Source organism: Bos grunniens, chromosome 10 (assembly GCF_055505025.1).
Source record: "Bos grunniens cultivar Pamir isolate PY7600 chromosome 10, Bosgru_T2T1.0, whole genome shotgun sequence".
Taxonomy (NCBI): domain Eukaryota; kingdom Metazoa; phylum Chordata; class Mammalia; order Artiodactyla; family Bovidae; genus Bos; species Bos grunniens.
Window position 1 is genome coordinate 65517569 of NC_141174.1, and position 19718 is coordinate 65537286.

At 39.3% G+C, this 19718-nt stretch overlaps 1 protein-coding gene across 5 annotated transcripts in view; it reads right to left on the reverse strand.

Annotated features, from left to right (window-relative positions):
* The window catches only part of SNAP23 (synaptosome associated protein 23), a 45424-nt gene that overhangs the window by 25099 nt on the left and 607 nt on the right, over positions 1-19718 (reverse strand). For 3 of the 5 annotated variants that reach the window (XM_086321768.1, XM_086321765.1, XM_086321770.1), the window contains exon 2: positions 2663-2728. The exons of the other annotated variants lie outside the window; for them this stretch is intronic. The gene's annotated coding sequence lies outside the window, so the exon portion shown is untranslated. The remainder of the gene's footprint in view (positions 1-2662; positions 2729-19718) is intronic. 5 annotated transcript variants of the gene reach the window in all.

A 19718-nucleotide genomic window follows, 5' to 3' on the forward strand; every position in this document is an offset into this window, starting at 1 on the left:
TCAGCAGCAGCAAACTGCTCAGAAGTGTCAGGCACGGTGTATGCTAGAATGAGCTACACAGCTTTACTCATATTTATTATCTCCAGAACTTTTTCTCATGAAATCGGGAAAGGCTATCCAGAATGTTAAGGAGAATTAGTGAAGAGGGAGAGGAAGGAAAATGAAACATCACCTGACACAAAGATCCCATTAAACTTACTTTTCTTAGGCATAATCTAATAGATTAAATATCTGTGTCGTTTTCCCAGTGCTCCTGGGATCTTATGCTGTTTGTGTGCCTTTGATATGAAAATGTAAGATTCTACATGGTACTTTTATACCCTATTTTCCTTATTATGGTTCATTTGGGCTTACTACACTCCTAATTTACCTTTCTTAACTTCTTTTCTATTATAAAACCTTGGGGGAGAGGGAAGGAAGAAATGCTCACAGATCATGTACTATGCGTCTGTACTCATCTAAGTTATTCATATATGTTCATATTCATATTATCTCTGTTATACTACTTTATAGGTGGGGAAACTAAGGCTGAGTTTACATAATTTGCCTAAGGTGACTGAGTCAATAAAGACCAGATTGATTATTCAAGGCTGAATTAACTCTGAAATCAAGGTTAGTTCATGGTCTAGTAAACAGTCTTACTGCTGAATGCACTGTCCCTTAATAAGATATGAGAACTGTTGAATATAAGAAAATAAGCTAAGCACTCTACCTGATGACTCATTTCAAAATTTCAGATACTTTCTATAGTAATACCATGAAATCTTCCACAGACTCAAAGATGGTTAAACTAAATGAAGAATTAGAAAGACCAGAGTAATCATGGTTTTCAGCTGTTTTATAATAATTTTGAACCTGAAAAATATCTATACTAATTTAGAAAAAGAAAATACTAGTACTGGAAAGAAGGAATACAAAGAACAAAGGACTTAGAACTTAACAGGAGATCTAGGTCTTCATTGATAAAAATGGAGAGACAGGAAGTAATGAAGAAATAGCACCTTAAATCGATTCCTGACAAGACCAATATAAGAATGATTTTATAAGGTATTAAGTCAGTTTATACCAGAAAGCAAGGAGTTTGCATTAAGATATTCTACTAAGTTAGTTTCCTACTTTATTCCTTCTCTTAAAGTTAATCACAATGTAAATTTCTCTATGAGTTACACAGTTATTACTGTACTCTTAAGAGTTTGATAAATTTGCAATTCTCTTTGGCATATTTTGATTAGACTTTCATGGTAACCAATGTATTTACAAGTAGAAACTTCCATTCAGAGCAGGTTAGCATAGTGGTGAGTAGCAGGAGCTCCAGCAGCCAAATTCTGATCCCAAAATATATTTGCTGTGTGACCTTGGGCAAGCTACCTGTCCCCACTAAAGCTCAGTTTCAGCATTTATAAAATAGGTAACAGATCTTTCAGACCTATTGAACAGATGTAAGGCTTTTTTGGTAAAGACTAAAGAAAATGATCCGGGGACTTCCCTGTTGCTCCAGTGGTTAAGATTTCACCCTGCAATGTAGGAGACATGGGTTTGATCCCTGGTTGGGGAACTAAAATCCCACATGCCATGGAGCAACTACTGAGTCCAAGCACTCTGGAGCCCATCGGCCATAATTAGAGAAGTCTGGGTGCTGCAATTAAGACCTGACACAGCCAAATAAATTAAAAAAAGAAGCTATTTAAATAAAAGTCTGCAGGATTTTCCTTAAAATAATTCGAAAGTAAGGAGATGAGTGGGAGTTTATAGAAGATGTAAGAATGGCCATGATCACTGAAGCTGGGTGAATAATACATGGAGGGTCATTATGTTGCTTTCTTAACTTTTTATTAGGAAAAAATTTTTAAATATACAAAAAAACTTGTAAATGACAGCTAACTTTTTAATCATCTTTATTCATCATTTTGAAAGTCTAGATAGTGGGTAAGGGATTGAGAGGACTCTAACTACAATGGTTAACACTTATAAAGCATTATACATACATTATTCTAGAAACAAAAAATATATATGAATACACATACACACATTCATTTAATCGTTACAACACTTAGTCCATTAAGGCTGCAATAACAAAATACCAGACTGGGTATTTTATAAGTTCTTGTGAGGACCCTCTTTATGGTTTAAAGCTGGAGCATCCTCACATGGTGGGAGGAGCTAGCAACTCGGGAGTCATTTTTACAAGACACTCATCCTACTAATGAGAGTTCCACCCTCATGGTTTAAGCACCAACCAAATGCCCTATCTACTAACACCATCACATCCTGCAATTTGGATTTTAAACATAAGAATTTTGGAGGGGAGGACACACAAATATTAAGACCACAGCAAACACTATTTAATCCCACATTTTACATATGTACAAACTAAGGAACAGTGAGGTTAAGCAACTTTTGCAAGGTCACACAGTAGAGCAAGGATGAAACCTAGGCAGACTGCTCCAGAGCATGTGTTTTCAATTACTATTAAGCATATTACATGGAGAATAGAGAGCCATATTATTAAGTCAATCAACTCTATAGCCACAAAGAATCTCTGCCCCAAGAAAAGTACAGTTGACCCTTTAACAATGCAGGGGCTAGGTTAGTACTGTAGTAGGAATTCATTGGAGGAAAAAAAAAATCTAAGTATAACTGTACACACCCAGTTTAAACTCACCTTGTTCAAGGAGCAACCAGTATATACATGAAGTCCTTGTGAGACAGGAAAGGGCCAGGGCACAACCTTTAAAAGAATGATAGCCACTGAAGACATAAACTGGTTAGAACCAACTAGGTTCAAGATGGTGGATAACTGACTTCTAGGCCTTGAGCCTCAGTATACACTCCTTACAATATCAATACATCTGCAAGCTAAATGACACACCCATTGGCACCATAACAGTTCCAAGGCTGACCTTAAATGGCCAAAAAGTGGATGGTGACCCAATTCCTGGAAATCCCCAACCGTTTTATAAAAGAGTTGGAATAATCCTCCCACTCAGCCTATAAAACTGCAAACCCCTATAAAAACTGACAACTCCCCTGTGCCCAGGGGCCTCTCATTCTGTATATGAATGGGCCACATTCTGTCTGTGGAGTGTGTATTTCCCTGAATAAAACTTTTTTCACTTTACCATGGCTTGCCCTTGAATTCTTTCCAGTGTGAAGTCAAGAACCCACAATAGGTGGCCATCCCAGGAACTTGCCTAAGACCTGGGATGTGAAAATCCTCTCATGCCCCACTTTCTTTCCTGCAATACCTGCCATCTGTTTTTCAAGTTGCAAAGCCTAACTTCAGTATTAGACTACATTTTAGAGCAATGTTTTCCAGCATTGGCTACACATTATAATCACCTGATGAGCCTTTATAAATTTGGAGGCCAAAGCTGCTGCTCACATGAATTAAATCAGAATCTCTGGGGGTGGGAACCAGGTATCAGTAGGTTTTAAAGTTCCCCAGGTGATTCCAAGGTGCAGCCAAGGTTGAAAACCACTGTTTCAGATAAAAGTTCTTGCTTTTTGATGTACAAATAAGTACTAATGGATGATATTCTACCCTGTTACAATTCTGGTACCTAACGGAGGAAAAACATTACTAGCACTTAACGACCCAAGACAAGAACGACTTAGGCTTCAAAAAGTTAAACACAGAATTACCGTACGATCCAGCAATTTTATTCCTACATGTTAGAAAGAAATGAAAATACTGTCCACAGAAAAACTGGTACAGCAATGTTCAAAGCAGCACCATTTGTAATAGCCAAAATGTAGGGGAAAAAAACGAGAGGGGGATAAAGATGGCAGAGTAGGAGGACACTGAGCTCACCTCCCCCCACCCCAAAATACATCTACATGTGCAACAATTCTCAAGGAAAATTGCTGGAAATCCCTATGCAACCAAAGCTACAAGAGAGATCTCCATTTAACAGGGAAGGATGGAAAAAGGCATCAGGTTGGAATCTACATCCTGGGAAGGATCCAGAAGAAAGAGAAGGTCTGCAGGGGCGGACTCTCGCCATGGGAAATGGGCAGGTCAAGAAACAATGTGGGCATCTCAGACCTGTGCACAAAGGAGACAAGCTCTACTGGCTGCAGGGAGAACCAACATGACAGAATGAAGAGCTGGAGAAGCCTAGACTCTACTCAGAGGAGTGCACGTGTACTGGCTTGCCAACAATCAGGGTGAACAGAGTCTTGCATGGTATCATCTGCTGCTGCTGCTGCTAAATCGCTTCAGATCCTGAGTTCAAAAGGCAGCAATAAAAATGCTAATGAATTAAGAAAGATTATCAGTAGAAATGCAGGGCTTAGGAGGCTCAAAGATCATCTGGAAGATCCCCTAGAGAAGGAAATGTCAACCCACTCTGGTATTCTTACCTGGGAAATTGCATAGACAGAGGAGCCTGGCAGGATACAGTCCATGGGGTTGCAAAAGAGTTGGACATGACTTGCAACTACACAACAACAACAATCAATCAACAGAAACACAGGTCACTGTTACAAAGATCTAGAAAATATGAAGATGAACCAGTCAAAATAGATAATTCAACTGCTGAGATAAAAGCAATCTAGAAGCAATGAATAGCTGACTAAAGGACACAAAAACAAACAAGTGATCTAGAAGATAAAACAATGGAAATCACCCAGTCAGAACAACAAAAAGACAAATGACAAGAAAAAAAGAAAGCAACATACAAGATCTACGGAAAATAGAAAAATGTGCCAACCTATGAATAACGAGGATTCAAAAGGAGGAGAGAAGTAGACCAAAAATGTTTAAAGAAGTTATGGCTAAAATCTTCCCAAACCTAAAGGAAACAGACATTCAGGAACAGAAGCACAGAGGGTTTCAAACAAGATGAATTGAAACAGACCCACACCAAGATATATCATAATTAAAATGGTAAAAGTAAAAGAGAATTTTAAAGGAAAAAGAAACAAAGTATCAGTTATAAGGAAAGTCCCATAAGGGTATCAGCTGATTGCTCTGCAGAAACTCTGCAGGCCAAAAGGGAGTGGCATGATATATTTCAAAGTGCTGAAAGGGAAGAGCCTGCAACCTAGAATACTCTACCTAGTAAGATTATCATGTAGAACACGAGAGTTAAAGAATTTCTCAGACAAGCAAAAATTAAAAGGATTCAGCAATACCAAACTTACCCTCAAAGAAGGGAAAAGATAAAATTATCACTATTGGCAGATGATATGAGTGCCAAAGAATTGATGCTTTCAAACTGTGGGGCTGGAGAAGACTTGAGAGTCCCTTGGACTGCAAGGAGATCAAACCAGTCAATCCTAAAGGAAATCAACCCTGAATATTCATTGGAAGGACTGATGTTATAGACTCAATAATTTGGCCAATGGATGCAAAGAGCTGACTCACTGGAAAAGACCCTGATGCTGGGAAAGATTGAGGGCAGGAGGAGATGGTGTGACAGAGGATGAGATGGTTGGATGGCATTACCAGTGGACATGAGTTTGAGCAAACTCTGGAAGATAGTGAAGGACAGAGAAGGCTGGTGTGCCGCAGTCCATGGGGTCACAAAGATTTAGACACGACTTAGCAACTGAACAACAGTGACGGATATCTATACAGAGAACCCTTACTCCTTGTGTGTGCTGTCATGGCCAACTCTTTGCAGCCCCGTGGGCTGTGATCTGCCAGCCTCCTCTGTCCATGGAATTTTCTAAGCAAGAATACTGGAGTGGGTTGCCACTTCCTTCTCCAAGACAAACCTTCAGATCAGATCAGTCGCTCAGTCGTGTCCGACCCTTTGCGACCCCATGAACTACAGCACGCCAGGCCTCCCTGTCCATCACCAACTCCTGGAGTTCACTCAGACTCACGTCCATCGAGTCAGTGATGCCATCCAGCCATCTCATCCTCTGTCATCCCCTTCTCCTGCCCCCAATCCCTCCCAGCATCAGAGTCTTTTCCAATGAGTCAACTCTTCGCATGAGGTGGCCAAAGTACTGGAGTTTCAGCTTCAGCATCATTCCTTCCAAAGAAATCCCAAGGCTGATCTCCTTTAGAATGGACTGGTTGGATCTCCTTGCAGTCCAAGGGACTCCCAAGAGTCTTCTCCAACACCACAGTTCAAAAGCATCAATTCTTCGGTGCTCAGCCTTCTTCACAGTCCAACTCTCACATCCATACATGCACCAGAACTAATAAATGAATTCAGAAAGGCAGCAGGATATAAGATTAATAGAGAGATCTGTTGAATTTCTTTATACTAATAATGAAATATCAGAAAGAGAAAGAAATTAAAAAATTTCCATTTAAAATCATATCAAAAGGGAATTCCCCTGGTGGTCCAATGGTTAGGACTCTGTGCTCTCACTGCTGAGGCCCTGGGTTCAATCTCTGTTTGGGGAACCAAGATCCCACACACTGCAGGGTGTGGCCAAAACAATCAATATCCCTAATTATTAGAGAAATGTAAATCAAAATCACAATGAGGTGTCACCTCACACCATTCAGAATGGCCATCATCAAACAGTTTATAAATAATAAATGTGAGAGAAAGTGTGGAGAAAAAGGAACCCTCCTACACTGTTGGTGGGAAAGTAAATTGCTGCAGCCACCATGGAAAATAGTATGGAGGGTCCTGAAAAAAATAATGCTACCATACGACCCAGCAATCCCAGTTCCTAGGTATGTATCTGGAAAAAATGAAAACTAATTCAAAAAGATACCTGCACCCCAATTTCACAGCAGCACTATTTACAATAGCCAAGACATGGAAACAACCCAAGTGTCCACTAACAGATGAGTACTTCAAGAAGATGTGGTATATACATATATCATGAAACATTACTCAGCTATAAAAAAGAATGAAATATTGCTATTTGCAGCAACATGGGTGGACCTAGAGATCATGCTTAATGAAATGACAAATGAGCAAGACAAATACTATATGATATCGCTTATATGTGGAATCTAAAAGATAATACAAATGAATTTACATACAAAACAGAAACAGACTCACAGACACAGAAAACAAACTTATGATTACCAAAGGGGAGGGAGGAGGGACGGACAGTTAGGAGTAAGGGATTAACAGGTACAAACTACTATACATGAACTAGATAAAACAACCAGGATTTACTATATAGCATAGGGAATTATAATCTTGCAATAACCTATAGTGGAATATAATCTAAAAAAAGAAATAACTGAATCACTATGCTGTATACCCAAAACTAACACAGTATTATAAAATCAACTATACTTCAATTCCTGGAGGAGGAAATGGCAACCCACTCCAGTATTCTAGCTTGGAGAATCCCATGGATAGGGGAGCCTGGCAGGCAACAGTCCACGTGGTCGCAAAGAGTCGGACACGACTTATTAACTACACACATACTTCAATTAAAAAAAGAAAAGGCAGGGAAAAACTCAAATGTCCACAATGGAGTATCATTCAGCCACAGAAAGGAATGTTACATGCTATAACATGTTGTTCTTGTTCAGTTGCCAAGTAGCGTCTGACTCTGCAATCTTATGGACTACAGCACACCATGCTTCCTTGTTCCCCACCATCTTCTGGAGCTTGCCCAAGTTCATGTCCATTGAATCAGTGATGACACCCAACCATCTCATCCCTTGTTACCCTCCTCTCCTTCTGTTTTCAATCTTTCCCAGCATCAGGGTCTTTTCCAATGAGTCAGCTCTTTGCATCAGGTGGCCAAAGTTATCTCCTTGCAGTCCATGGGACTCTGAAGAGTCTTCTCCAGCACCACAGTTCAAAAGCATCAATTCTTCAGCGTTCTGCCTTCTTTTATGGTCCAGCTCTCACATCCATACATGGCTCCTGGGAAGACCACAGCCTTGACTATAAGGACCTTTGTCGGCAAAAGTGATGTCTCTGCTTTTGTCACTGTCTAGGTTTGTTATGGCTTTCCTGCCAAGAAGCGACCGTCTTCTAATTTCATGACTGCACCCACCATCTGCAGTGATTTCAAAGCCCAACAAGAGGAAACCTGTCACTACTTCCATCTTTTCCTCTTCCATCTGACATGAAGTGATGGGACTGGATGCTATGATCTTAGTTTTTTTAATACTGAGTTTTAACTGGCTTTTTCACTCTCTTCTTTCACCCTCATCAACAGGCTCTTTAGTTCCTCTTCACTTTCTGCCATTAAAGTGGTATCATCCACATATCTGAGGTTGTTGATATTTCTCCCAGCCATTTTGATTGATTCCAGTTTGTAATTCATCCAGTCCAGCATTTTGTATTACGTGTTCTAAGTATAAGTTAAATAAACAGGATGACAATAAACAGCCTTGTCATACTCCTTTCTCAATCTTGAACCAGTCAGTTGTTCCATACAAGGTTCTAACTGTTGTTCTAACTGTTGTTCTTGACTCACATACAGGTTTCTCAGGACACAGGTTAAGATGGTCTGGTATTCCCATCTCTTTAATCCCATCTCTTTAAGAGTTTCCACATCACTGCCTTGTCATGGCAAAGGAGCTCAAGGAAGCTAGGAGCTGTACTGTGCAGGGCCACTCAAAACAGATGGGTCATAGTGTAGGGTTCTGAGAAAATGTGATCCACTAGAGGAGGGAATGGCAAACCACTCTAGTATACTTGCCATGAGAACCCTGTGAACTGTATAAAAAGGCTATAACATGTATGAGCCTCAAAAGCCTAATTCTTACTGAACAAAGCCAGATACAAAAGGCCCCATATTGTATAATGCCATTTATATAAAATGTCCAAAATAGATAAATCCATAAAGGCAGAAAGTAGATTAGTTGTTGCCAGGGTAGGGGGAGGTGGGACTGACTATCAATAGGTATGGGGCTGTTTGCAGGTAATGGAAATGTTCTGGAATTAGTGGTGATGGTTCCAGTCATATGAATATGCTAAAAGCTCCTAAATGGTATACTTTAAAATGGTGAATTTTATATGAATAATATCTTAAATTACAAAAAAAAACTGAAAAAGTCTTAAGAGTAGAGAAAGACTATGAGAAAGAATAGACTAATAAAAGAAAAAAGTTTGAGTAGGAATTAAAAGGAAGACAGGAAGGAAAACATTAATTTTGTAGCTTTTACTATGCGAAACAAACTATTCTCTGCCACAGTGTAAAATCTAAGTTAGAGATTTAGTTAAAATAATATATGATAGCAGCTAGAGAGTAGGCACCACTGAAATAAAAAGTATATTTTATATTAAATGGATCACCTTTCTTTTCAAGTAAGAAAAATGGTTGGAAAATGGCAGAACAACCATGTTAAGAAATACATCTTATAGCTTTCTTCATTAACTTCTTCCAATTTCTTGGAATTCTGAAAACATGTATTTCTGTATTTTTAAAAGAAAAAAAACTTCAAATTTTACTTCTTGTAATAAGAGAAAATTACTTTAAAACTGGTATTCCTGGCTATTATTAATAACTGTGTAATAGAAAGCGAAATTTAAATAAGACAACAACCAATGCATTATTTACATGCTAGTATATTTGAAAACGCTGATTTTCTGGAAAGACTTAAAATGGTCATTACAAAAGGTTAAACACTATTATTTCTATCAATAAGTCTTAATGCTACATTAAAAATATGTATAGTTTAATATCAACAACCTTAGATATGCAGATGAACCACTCTAATGGCAGAAAGTGAAGAGGAACTAAAGAGACTCTAAATGAAAGTGGAAAAGGAGAGTCAAAAAGCTGGCTTAAAACTCAACATTAAAAAAACCAAGATCGTGACATCTGCTCCCATCACTTCATGAAAAATAGAAGGCAGAAAAGTGGAAGCAGTGATGGATTTTGCATTCAGATTATCTGGCCATTTCAATTCTTACTCCTATACAATTAAAGTTTAACTTGAATACTATTTAAGAAGATAAAATGCTGATTAAAAAATCAAAATTCTCAAAGGATAATGAAATATATACAAGAAAAAATAAAATATCCCTCTTCTCTGGCCTTTTCTCATTTTTATCAATTTAGAAGAAAATCACAGATAAGACAAAAATACCTTAGTGTCAATATTATTTATAATGTTAAAAAATTCAAAGAGGTCTATATAACCAATGGTAAGAGATCTGATTGAAAAAGTATGGTATAACTACATGATGGAATGTCATTCAGCTATCAAAAATTATTTTTGAAGCTGTGATATTCTTCCATGTTTAATTTTAATAAAGTATATACACATGGTTTGAGATATCAAATAGCTCTACAGCAGTAATAAATAGCAGTTCACCTGCCCTCCCTCTTCCCCCAAACCAATTCCTGCTCCCAAGACCCCAGAGAAAAATTTTCAACAGTATTAGTCATTTTAGCATTTAACTCCCAATCTCTAAATCATGTTTATGGTGTTATTTCTTGATATTTGTCAATTTTGGGTATCATCCACTGACTTTCTACGATGATGATATTTAACTCTTATATCTTCCCATCTCCTCCTACTGTTCATGTATATCCTCACATTATAGACTGGCTGGCTCATTAAATTCTTGACTGGAAATCAGAAGTCTTAAGCAGTGAAGAAATTTGTTCAACTTTGTCCCACTCACACATTCAGTTCAGTTCAGTTCAGTCACTCAGTTGTGTTCAACTCTTTGCGACCCCATGAACCACAGCATGCCAGCCCTCCCTGTCCATCACCAACTCCTGAAGTCCACCCAAACCCATGTCCACTGTGTTGGTGATGCCATCCAACCATCTCATTCTCTGTCGTCCCCTTCTCCTCCTGCCCTCAATCTTTCCCCGCATCAAGGTCTTCTCCAATGAGTCAGCTCTTCGCATGAGCTGGCCAAAGTATTGGAGTTTCAGCTTCAACATCAGTCCCTCCAATGAACACCCAGGACTGATCTTCTTTAGGATGGACTGCTTGGATCTGCTTGCAGTCCAAGGGACTCTAAGGAGTCTTCTCCAACACCACAGTTCAAAAGCATCAATTCTTCGGTGCTCAGCTTTCTTCACAGTCCAATTCTCACATCCATATATGACTACTGGAAAAAACAGCCTTGACCAGACGGACCTTTGTTGGCAAAGTAATGTCTCTGTTTTTGAATATGCTATCTAGGTTGGTCACAACTTTCCTTCCAAGGAGTAAGCATCTTTTAATTTCATGGCTGCAATCACCATCTGCAGTGATTTTTGTAGCCCAGAAAAAGTCAGCCACTGTTTCCACTGTTTCCCCATCTATTGGGACCGGATGCCATGATCTTAGTTTTCTGAATGTTGAGCTTTAAGCCAGCTTTTTCACTCTCCTTTTTCACTTTCATCAAGAGGCTCTTTAGTTCTTCTTCACTTTCTGCCATAAGGGTGGTGTCATCTGCATATCTGAGGTTATTGATATTTCTCCCGGCAATCTTCATTCCAGCTCGTGCTTCCTCCAGCCCAGCATTTCTCATGATGTACTCTGCATATAAGTTAAATAAGCAGGGTGACAATATACAGCCTCGACGTACTCCTTTTCCTATTTGGAACCAGTCTGTTGTTCCATGTCCAGTTCTAACTGTTGCTTCCTGACCTGTATACAGGTTTCTCAAGAGGCAGGTCAGGTGGTCTGGTATTCCCATCTCTTTCAGAATTTTCCACAGTTTATTGTGATCCACACAGTCAAAGGCTTTGGCATAGTCAATAAAGCAGAAATAGATGTTTTTCTGGAACTCTCTTGCTTTTTCCATGATCCAGCGGATGTTGGCAATTTGATCTCTGGTTCCTCTGCCTTTTCTAAAACCAGCTTGAACATCAGGAAGTTCACGGTTCACGTATTGCTGAAGCCTGGCTTGGAGAATTTTGAGCATTACTTTACTAGTGTGTGAGATGAGTGCAATTGTGTGGTAGTTTGAGCATTCTTTGGCATTACCTTTCTTTGGGACTGGAATGAAAACTGACCTTTTCCAGTCCTGTGGCCACTGCTGAGTTTTCCAAATTTGCTGACATATTGAGTGCAGCACTTTCACAGCATCATTTTTTAGAGTTTGAAATAGCTCAACTGGAATTCCATCACCTCCACTAGCTTTGTTTGTAGTGATGCTTGCTAAGGCCCACCTGACTTTACATTCCAGGATGTCTGGCTCTAGGTGAGTGTGAGTGATCACACCTTCATGATTATCTGTGTTGTGAAGATCTTTTTTGTACAGCTCTTCTGTGTATTCTTGCCACTTCTTCTTAATATCTTCTGCTTCTGTTAGGTCCCTACCATTTCTGTCCTTTATTGAGCCCATCTTTGCATGAAATGTTGCCTTGGTATCTCTGATTTTCTTGAAGAGATCTGTAGTCTTTCCCATTCTATTGTTTTCCTCTATTTCTTTGCATTGATCGCTGAGGAAGGCTTTCTTATCTCTCCTTGCTATTCTTCGGAACTCTGCATTCAAATGGGTATATCTTTCCTTTTCTCCTTTGCTTTTTGCTTCTCTTCTTTTTACAGCTATTTGTAAGGCCTCCTCAGACAGCCCTTTTGCTTTTTTGCATTTCTTTTTCTTGGGGATGGTCTTGATCCCTGTCTCCTGTACAATGGCATGAACCTCCGTCCATAGTTCATCAGGCACTCTGTCTATCAGATCTAGTCCCTTAAATCTACTTCTCACTTCCACTCACACATAGATGACCATAAAACCTTTCCTTCCAATAATGCTTTTTATTAATCCCAAAGAATCCACGGTTCCACAGAACACCAACTGGAAAATATAAGCCTACAGAAATTTTATGCTTAATTAACCAATTATATGTGAATAAAATTTCTTTTTAATTCTCATCTCAGAGAACTATCTCTAAAGGGAAATAAACCTCAGAGATCACCTAGTCTAACTTTTTTATGCTATGAGAATAAAGTATAATTCTTAGGCTCTCTCTATATTACACAATCTTTACTGGAGAAGTGGCGGGGGTGGGGGTATACTTTTTGGAACAGACTTGATGGCAGCTGGGAAAGAAAAGGCAGAGGAGTGTGGTCATAAGATGGCAAGAGGGAACAGAGTCCAGCTGAAAAGGGAAACTGTAGGCCAGGGCTGTCAGAAGGGAATAGGTAAAAAGTACCATGTAGCTATGGTGACCTCCCCAAGAGAACTGAAAACTCTTGCAGAGCAAGGACGAGTCAGCAGCCTACCTAGTCCTTTCCTACCAGCAGAAAGGAACCCTGGTCCTAGAACACGTCTCTCTCAATACATACCACAAGCATTTTTCAAGCATCTGTTGTCAAGTAAAGGAACATATCTGATGTTAAGAAAATTACCTTTGTTTCTTTTGCAATGTGTATTTTATGCTACACTGTAGTTAGGATCGGAGAAGGCAATGGCACCCCAGTCCAGTACTCTTGCCTGGAAAATCCCATGGATGGAGGAGCCTGGTAGGCTGCAGACCTACCAGGTCTGCTAAGAGTCAGATACGACTGAGCGACTTCACTTTCGCTTTTCACTTTCATGCATTGGAGAAGGAAATGGCAACCCACTCCAGTGTTCTTGCCTGGAGAATCCCAGGGACAGGGGAGCCTGGTGGGCTGCCGTCTATGGGGTCACACAGAGTCGGACATGACTGAAGTGACTCAGCAGCAGCAGCAGTTAGGATATGGAAAATAAAGCATTCTTCTCTATTGCCTCCAAATATACACAGTTTTCCATTTCACTTCAGTTTTCTAGTTGTTTTATGCACATAAATTCTACCTCTCAATAGGACTTTAGTCTTCCTAGACTGAGGCGAAGACCATCTGAAATGCTGTCAAGGCCTAGTTGGGTTGAATATGATTTCAGCTATAATTCTCCAGTGACTAAACTTGCTACTCCCAGATAACGTGAGATACTTTAAATACTGTGTTGAATGAGCATAATGTAGTGGTTCATAACACAGACTCTGATGTCAGATAGACCCTGAATTCCTTCTAGCTCTGGTACCCAGGCAATTTACTTAACCTATTCAAGTCTCAGTTTCCTCATTCATCAGGATAACAGTTCTACCAAGAGGGTTGTTTCAGAAATAAAGTTATTAATAGTTAAGCTACATAACATGCTTAGCACAGAGTAAAGACTCATGAAATAACAATTACTAATGAATTTACCCATTTTCACTCATGATATTTGTTACATCCTCCATGGCATCTGACTCCTGGTATCAGAATTTTTGAGAAGCTAATCAGAAAGCTCCCAGGCAAACTTAGAATCAGAGCCATAATACTTGGATGGTTGTAGTGAATATTTCATTCAGGCTGTTGGAAGCCTTGCCAATCATCCCTACCTCACATGTGGTATCTCATGTCATGAATTATTAGGTGTCTAGGATGGCACCTAACAAAGTAAAAGTATATGCACAATACGGGCTTCCTAGGTGGCACAGTGATAAACAATCTTCCTGCCGATGCAGGAGATGCAGGAAACGTGGGTTGGATCCCTGGGTGGAGAAGATCCCTTGGAAGAGGAACTAGCAACCCACTCCAGCATTCTTGCTTGGAGAATTCCATGGACAGAGGAGTCTGGTGGGCTGTAGTCCATGGGGTTGCAAAAGAGTTGGACATGATGGAGCATGCGTGTGTGTGTGCACACGTACACACACACACACTACACTTAAGCAGCTCTTTTTTTTTAAAGACTCCTAAAGATGAAAAATAGAGGATAAATAGAATAGAAAAAAAAGGATTACAGAGAATGAAGCAGAAGTTCAGATATGAACCATCACTTACTGAATAAAAGAATTTGGTTTTTCTTTAGATTTCATTCTTAAATTCTCTTTTTAACAAGGAACATTAGAAGTGCTGACACACAAGGAAGGAAGAAAATAAGGAAAAATGTTCACATGTATACTCACATGGTATTCCGATGTACACACTGGAATACCATGTGAGTACAAGTACAGGCACATGGTATTCCAAAATACTAGAAACATCCTAGAGAGGCCAAAAAGAATCCATGCTCTGATTAGGAAATTTAATTCTTCCTGAAAGCACTTAGTTGAGACGAGTTATTTAATGTTAGGTTCCTCCTTTCACTTCCTCTCTCAAGTCTCCTTTCTACTTCCTCCTACAGGAACAACTTTATTCTTATACCAAGCCCTCCCCGCTCCCCACCGCCAAAAGAAACACTATGCAAATATAAGAAGTACACCTCTGAATCATATCTATTAAATATCTTGGTTTCAAAGACCACTGAAGCACATGATTCAAGACAGAAATAATACTGCTGAAGGAGAAAGTACCACTAAAACGACTAATCAAAATGATCAAAATTACACTTCAGCTTTACAGAAACATCTATTATAACTTAATTGCTTGATGTACACCACCAAGTTTTCAAGTCCTGCTCAACCTTGGCATTTCCACAATTATACTCTAAGTAACCAGGATATAATCCTGGGAAGGAAGATCTAGATGTGATTGTAATCAATTACACTGACTACGTCTAAAAGAAAGGCTGTGAGAACAGAAATGGGATGATTTATAAGAAAGATAAGGAGGCTCAAGAATGTAGCACTCACTCGCTGGGGAACAGAAAGACACAATTTGGCAGACATACCTACGGTATCTACCAGGGAAATACCAAGTGTGAGGTGGGGATGATTGGCAAGGCTTTATCCTGCTTGAGTGAAACATTCACCTAAGCCATCCAAGTACTTTGGCCCTGGTTCCAAGTTCACTTAGATCCTTTTTGGTAAGCTTCTCAAATATTCTGATATGAGGAGTCAGATGCCACAGGTAGAAAACATAAGCATTCAAATCCCCAGAAAGGAATACTCCCCCACAGCAGACTGAATGGCATTCTTGTTTATACAAAAAGCAATACAGTATAGTGATTAAGTGCCCAGTATTTGGAGGCACAATGGTTTCAAATGGTGACTACGGCTTGCTCAACTTCTCTGTGCTTGTTTTCTCACTAATTACTTCAAGTGTTGTGGTAAGGACTAAGTTAACTTATACAAAGAATTTAAAACCTTGCTAGAATGTAGTGCTCAGTAAAAGTATAATTTTTCATAATAATTATGAAACGTCTCAGGATAAAGCACAATCAACTCTAAAACAAAAATTGTGATCTTAGACTATTGAAGAAGCGCCACAGGGAATTCCCTGGCAGTCCAGTAGTAAGGATTCGGTGCTTTCATTGCCAGGGCCTGGTTCAGTCCCTGGTCAGGGAACTAAAATTCCACAAGCTGCACAGCATGGTCAAAAAAAAAAAAAAGTGCCACAATACAGACATGCAGGAATAAAACATGTATGTATGTGTGTGCATGTGTACAGAGTGGCGAGGGTGGCTTTAACAGGCAGACAGGACATAGTTTGTGAAGGGCTTATCTAGTATACCAAGAAATTTGGATTTTCTTTTTCTTTTTAAAACTATTTATTTGGCTGCTCTGGGTCTTCGTTGTGGCATGCAGGGTCTTTCAGTTGCAGCAATCAAACTCTTAGTTGCAGCATGTGGGATCTAGTTCCCTGATCAGGGATCAAACCTGGGCCCCCTGCATTGAAAATATGGAGTATTAGCCACTGGACCACCAGAGAAGTCCCTGAATTTTATTTTAAAAGCATCAAGTTCAGTTCAGTCACTCAGTCGTGTCCGACTCTTTGCGACCCCATGAACTGCAGCAACGCCAGGCCTCCCTGTCCATCACCAACTCCCGAAGTCCACCCAAACCCATGTCCATTGAGTCAGTGATGCCATCCAGCCATCTCATCCTCTGTCCCCTTCACCTCCTGCCCTCAATCTTTCCCAGCATCAGGGTGTTTTCAAATGAGTCAGGTCTTCACATCAGGTGGCCAAAGCATTGGGAGTTTCAGCTTCAACATCAGTCCCTCCAATGAACACCCAGGACTGGTCTCCTTTAGGATGGACTGCTTGGATCTCCTTGCAGTCCAAGGGACTCTAAGAGTCTTCTCCAACACCATAGTTTAAAAGCATCAATTCTTCGGCGCTCAGCTTTCTTTATAGTTCAACTCTCACATCCATACATAACCACTGGAAAAACCATAGCCTTGACTAGACAGACAAAGGTTGGCAAAGTAATGTCTCTGCTTTTTAATATGCTGTCTAGGTTGGTCATAACTTTCCTTCCAAGGAGTAAGCGTCTTTTAATTTCATGGCTGCAATCACCATCTGCTGTGATTTTGGAGCCCCCCAAAATAAAGTCAGCCACTGTTTTCACTGTTTCCCCATCTATTTGCCATGAAGTGATGGGACCGTCTAGAACTAACACTCCCAAAAGATGTCCTTTTCATAATACGGGACTGGAATGCAAAAGTAGGAAGTGAAGAAACACCTGGAGTAACAGGCAAATTTGGCCTTGGAGTATAGAATGAAGCAGGGCAAAGGCTAATAGGGTTCTGCCAAGAGAACGCACTAGTCATAGCAAACACCGTCTTCCAACAACACAAGAGAAGACCATACATGAACATCACCAGATGGTCGACACCGAAATCAGATTGATTATATCCTTTGCAGCCAAAAGCATCAAGAGGCAATCTAAAGGTAATCTCAACTGTGAAAACATTGTTAAAATAAATTTTAAACAAGTTTTATATCCAAGAACTCACAAAAATCAAGAAGATGAAGGAATTCCAGAAAAATATAGTGAATAGTGACTTAAATATTTTAGTAATAATTCAATCTAAACTGAAATCAAAACTAAAATGTCAGTGAACTTAAATGAGTAAAATGGAATCCCATCTCCACCCCCACCAAGATTACAAAAGAACAGTAGATGCTGTTTCCTGGCTCCACAATCCACTTCCTCCAATTGTTAGAGGCACTGGATCCATCTGTTCCAAGCCCCTACCACCACCACCCCCAAGACAAAGAAAAGACCAGTCCCGTCATTTATTTTTCTGTCAATCTACAGACCTGAAAACAAAATACAGCACTGAAATAAAAAGTTCAGCACTCTTGGATGCAAGCAATGTCATATATTATAAATGCTAACATATACAGAATGCAAAGTACAAAGACAGTTAAAAAACAGATTTCAGAATGTTTAAGACATAGGAACCACAGGAGGAAAACAAAGTACCTTAATTCAGCTGATTTCACAAAAATGTCAAAGAGCAAAATCCTCTTTTTCCCTTTTGCTATTCTACTTTAATCTGGTTTCACCAGATAAGTTTGTTAGAATTGTGTCACAATAATGAATGCCATCACAAGGCTAAGAGAATTTTGGAGTCCATCAACATTAGAGTTTAGGTAGTTCAATTTTCATTTTATTTTAAAAATGAGTAGATTAGGCCCAAAGCAGCATTTTCCAAAGTGCAGAGCAAGAACAAGAAACAATTTTGCTGAGGGGGAGATGGGAGGTTTGGGAGGCAGGGGACATGGGTGTACCTATGGCTGATTCTTGTTAATGAATGACAGAAAAACACAAAATTTTGTAAAAAGCAATTATCCTTCAATTAAAAAATATTTTAAAAAATACACTAAAGCTGAAAAGAAATGATTTTGTTATATAAGCAATGCTTATGTACTTAATAGCTACATATTATAATGTGTACCAGAAAAGGTATAAAATATAGCTAAACCATGATTTCACAGATTATCACCTTGGAAGAGGGTAATGTTTTTTAAAAGTCTATTAAAATTTAAAGTAAAACTTCTAAAATGCAAAATTTATGATGGCGGTATAGTTCATGGGCTTCCCTGGTGGCTCAGTGGTAAACAATCTGCCTGCAAACAAAAGAGATGTGAGTTAGATCCCTAGCTCAAGAAGATCCCCTGGAGAAGAAAATGGCAACCCACTCTAGTATTTTTGCCTGGGAAATTCTTGGGCAGAGGAACCTGGCAGGTTACAATCTATGGGGTCGCAAAAGAGTTCAACATGACTTAGTGACCTAAACAACAAAAAACAAATGGTTCAAAGCAAGTGAAGCACCATAACTGTCCCATGAGCAACAGGGCCTGTTTGTTTGCTCAAGGTATTGTTCCCAATGATTAGAAAAGATGTGATCTGTAGTTCAGTGAGCTTGTTACTAAAGTTGATTTGGAGTAAAAGAAACAAACACTAAGATGCATACAGAAATTTTACTGTTTACAGGAAAGAGTGTAAATATTGTTAAAAAAAAATAATGGCACAAATAAATCATTCCTACTCTGGAACTAAGACAAAAGCAATTTTCTAGTGCATATTCACATACCATAAGCATCTAAAAAAAGAACTCTAGCAACACTGATAAACATTTAAGTTGTAGGTTAAATTATATGATCATTTTATTTACTTTCACATAACCTGTCAAAGGAGCAGAGTAATAAAAGGGTTTTCGCCTAATTATTTACATGAATGTGTTTTTTCTCATTACCTCTCGCCAAAGGAATGAATGACAGGTGATCACTGCATGCCTTGGCATCAACTTTGCTGGCGGCAGAAACAGTAATATTTAAAATTTTTACTATGAAATGTTTCAAGATGAGATGTCAAAGTATTTCTTGCTAATGATGTCTCAAGAATTTCCAGGCAAGACAAGAAAGTGGAAGAACCATTTCTATGCCATACTTGCAGTATCTCACTGGGACATCTGAAAACCGATCTTAAGGGCACCACGGCAGATGGAGTAATATCACTCCCGATTCTTAAAGTATCTGCTACTAACAGGCTACAGTATTTTCACAGTGCTGAGGGATCACTGTCAGAAGCTGCCAATTTCCATACTGTCCTCTCCCAATTGCCCCCACCCTTCCCCGAGAGATGTAAGTTAATACTCCTTTCTCATCTTCTTTTTCCAACTTTGACGAATTTCGGTTTCCTCTAACTCCCATCTGCCTTTCTTTGCATTGTGGTCACTAACGATGAGAAAAAGTCCCATG